The sequence below is a fragment of the Acyrthosiphon pisum genome, chromosome X (assembly GCF_005508785.2).
Source record: "Acyrthosiphon pisum isolate AL4f chromosome X, pea_aphid_22Mar2018_4r6ur, whole genome shotgun sequence".
Lineage (NCBI taxonomy): Eukaryota > Metazoa > Arthropoda > Insecta > Hemiptera > Aphididae > Acyrthosiphon > Acyrthosiphon pisum.
In genome coordinates, this window is record NC_042493.1 from 14,934,661 (window position 1) to 14,939,070 (window position 4,410).

Below are 4,410 nucleotides of genomic sequence, written 5' to 3' on the forward strand. Positions count from 1 at the left end.
ATTCCTAACGGGTAAACAATATGTTAAAACCTAACGGGGTCGGGGAAGAGGGACTCTGATACAGTCTATGCCTTTACTGGGGTCACGACTGTAACAGGTACGACCACATTATGGGAACTTAATGCAGAAGGGAGAAGACAAAAAAAAATAAAAATAAAACTATTGTGTACAGACAAGATAACACGGATCTTGCACTGCGTAGATGACTCTGGACATTTTAATTTTACACACATGGCAAGCCATGGTGGGACCTAACATTATTAAGGGGGGCTATCAAGAAGGTTCCTGCATGTTGTGGTGAAAGAGCGGTCAAGAGGCGAGGTCTGGTGGCTCCTTTACCCCCTTGCGGGAAGTCACCCTCCAGATCATCGAGCCGCGGGACAGTAGTGGTAAGTGTGAGTCGGCGCCACCCCCTAGCAGACACAGAGACCCCTGGGTTTCACGCCAGTAATATGCGAATGCGTAGGAGGAGGCTAACCGAAACACACTAGGCCGACCAAGCCCGGACTCTCACTGGGCCGGGGCGTCACCACAACACCGGTTTTTTTTAAAAAGAAGAGTGTCTCAGACTCTTTGCCGGTCAGGGAGCAGTATCAGCCACTCCCTGGACGACGGGGGCCCTACCGAGCTGGGGGGGACAACGAATTTGAAAGAAGATATGAGAGACAGAAAAAAGGCGGAGTAGTAGAGGGGAAAAGGGGGGGAGAACGCGGAAGTAACGAATTAAATGACCCGGACCTACGAATATTATACGTACAACTGTGTTGCACAGTTGTGCTGAGCGGAGGCTCGCGCACGGTGGTGACACCGTGTTAGGCAGAGTACACCACATGCTAACCCCCCATTTGCTATGGAGTCCCGGGGACAATTCGGGTTACCTGATTGGAATACGAATAGCATTGGTTTGATTCGAAAGAAAAAAAAATAGATTAAGTTATTGGATTATTAAACTGAAATGGACTTTTGATATTAAATTTGAACAGAAATTGTACTTTAAATTTGTTGTTGACTAAATGTTTGAGTTAGTGGATTGAGTTAGTGAAAAAATTTTGTTGAAGGTGATCACACCTGAGGACGCTACATGGTAGGTGGTACATAAGGTTTAAGGTGTACAATATTGTGTGTACCTTTGGGTGTATCATCATCAGGGTGTACAAGTTCATATGCGTTAATAGTTTTGACGTTTTTAATTTTGAAAGGGCCATTGTAGAGGAGAAAGAATTTTGATATTTTTTTGTCTATTTGATTACTGAGCATATGGGTTCGGACTAGTACGAGATCGCCTATCTTGAAATGAGTGGGGTTTAATTTTGACATTTGACTTTTTTGACGGGATTCTGCTTTTGTTAGATGAACTTCTTGGGCTAGGGTTAACTGTTTATTGTATTCGAAAGGGGGATCGCTGTGGGGGAATTGTATGAATTGCATTAACGGGTTGTGTTTTGAATTTTTTAAGAAAAGTGTAGAGGGAGATTGGTGGGTGGACTCATGACGTACGTTGTTGAGTGTCCATTCGATATATGGTACATACTGGGGCCACGCCGAGTGTTTTTGGTGACAGTATGTCCGGAACATCCTACCTAACTCTCTCATGACTCTTTCAGCGGGGTTTGATTGGGGATGATAAATACTAGTGTGGGAAACCTGAATATTGAATTTTTTGAGGGAGGTTTGCCAATACTTGCTGATAAATTGTCGACCGTGGTCGGAAACAATATTTTGAGGAACTCCAAATTTTGGGAAATAATCGGTGGTTAATTTTTTGATACAGATTTTGACATTGGCTCGCCGAAGAGGGTACAGTTTAACAAAGCGGGAAAAATTATCTACTATTACGAAAATATAGGCAAATTGAAATATGCCTACAGGGAGAGGGCCATAGAAATCAACTAACAGTTTTTCAAGGGGTTTGTGGGAGAGAATGGGTTGCATAGGACCAGCTTACGGGTAGTCTTCGGTTTGCACTTCTGACATAACTCGCATGTTTGTACTATACAACGGACAGTTTTATAAAATGAGGGGAAATAGCATATGTTTCGGAGGGAATGGGCTATTTTAGGGGACCAGTGTGAGCATAATACTCATGAAATAAGTTAATAATTGGGATTACCAGGTGGTCAGGTAGATATAAAGACCAGTGAGTGTCATACTTGAACTTGCGGACGAATAATATATTGTCCTTGATAGTGTAATAATTACACCATACTGGTGGGGGGTCAGATTTTAATGAGGAGATAATTTTTACTAATTTGGGGTCTTTTTGTTGTTCGAATGAGATATTTTGAAAGAGAGGGATTATGTCGGGGGGAATGGGAGTTGGCAGAGTATAATGGAGAATGACAGGGGAGTCTTTGGGGGGTTGGTCATCTCGACCGAGGGGGTGACGAGAGAGGATATCGATAGGGTTATCTTTACGGGGGCAATGATGAATTTGGAGATCGAACTCTTGGAGGGCAAGAGTCCAACGGGTCAGACGATTATTTTTTAACTTACAGGAGAATAAGAATGTTAATGCTTTATGTTCGGTGAATATTTTAATGGGATGTCCTAGGATATAGATTCTGAATTTTTGGCAAGCAAAGAGAATCCCCAACAGCTCCAGTTCGTTCACTGTGTAGTTCCTTTCGGCCCCACAAAGTGACCTACTGGCAAATGAAAGCGTGTTCCTTTTGCTGTCGCTGTCAATTTGGAATAATTCGGCACCGAGTCCTATATAGGAAGCATCAGTTTGAATACAGAAAGGGGTATTGAAATTTGGGTGAGTGAGAGAGATTTGAAGGGAGAAAGAAGTTTTAATTTTTTGAAAGTCGATTGTGAATATCCAGGGAGTGTCTTTGCAAATTAAATGAGAGAGGGGGTGTAAGAGAGAAGAATGATTTTGTGAGAATTTACGATAGAAGTTACAGAGCCAAAAAATGATTGGAGGTCCTTTTTATTACGGGGTTCGGGAAAATTTTGGAGGGCTTTAACTTTGTCAGAGTCCATTATCATACCTTTGGGGGATATGAAATGGCAATATAATATGACTTGTCAACAACGTTAGCAATAGGTGTGTTCGGGGAATGTTATTATGATTTATAAGGCTGAAAATTCCGTGACGTTACAAGATTTTGATCAATTGTAATTTTTTTAGTTACCTACGCATTTATTAATTAGTGATTAGATGACCATTATAATATTATGTTCATCAATTCTTTATAACTACATAACATGCAATGGTACCCTTGTGCTCATATACCAGGTCTTGCGCTGGAATATCACAGATTAAATACCTACAATTTTATCTAACAGGTAATAATATTGTTTTATCAGCTGAAAATATCCAATTACCGATTATCATTTCAAAAATGTGTTTAGATATTTTACGACTTGTTAAAATTATTTAAATTTTGTCGGAAACTCAAATTATTTATTAATGATTAGTTATTAATAGTCTTACAATTTGTATGTTGTTTACCAGGTATAATGGATGGGAAAAAAGTATTTTTATTGTTTTGGCAATGGTTATACTTTTTGATCATAATTAAAAAATATTCCTACCATTGTGAATTTTGTAACATAAAAAATGAATGTTTCTTCATTTCTTAAAAAAAAAAATAGGTCTCACAATTTATAAATTTGTTGTGCCCCTTCAGTCACCAAAGTCTGAACACGCCTATGTAATACCTTTTGTCCTTTTTATAAGCATTTATTACTTGGTTGTACCTATATAATATTATTATATTATATTAACAGAGATCCTGGGGATACCAAAATATATGCTAAATGCTTGATAGATTTATATGGTCATCATATATCAGTGCTTCTCAAGCTGGAGGCATGGCTATATACTGGCATGGCTATTTTATTTAAACTATTTTCTTTAGGCTTTAAGAAAAAAGGATACTAAAAACATTAATTTACTATAATTTTAATAATTTATCTGTGTGAAATAGTAGGTACATGTAATTTTTGTATATAATTAAGAAAAAATAATTTATGATTTGATTAAGGGGCCTTGACAGTTTTACATTCAATTTAGGGGATCACACGACAAAAAAAAAATAAGAAGCACTGTCCTAGATTAAACTGTAGTATATCTAAATATATATAATAAATTAAATTAGGTTGCAAATATCCGAAGAAGTGACTAAATTATACATCATAATATTTTATAATTGATGTCTACTTGATAAAAAATATTAAAAACAAAAATACAAATGTAAATTAAAATTATTAGATGCTAACTCCAAAAAAAATAAATTTTAATTCATAGTTTTAAAGCATTTTGCATTTAACAGTATGAAAAATTAGGCCTTCATAGGACAGGAAGCGCGCTCTGGTGTCTATAGGAACTGTGGTAAAAATTTCAATCAAGAGTTTATACGTATAGGGGTTCAGAGTGACGACACCTTATCCAATACACCTTTG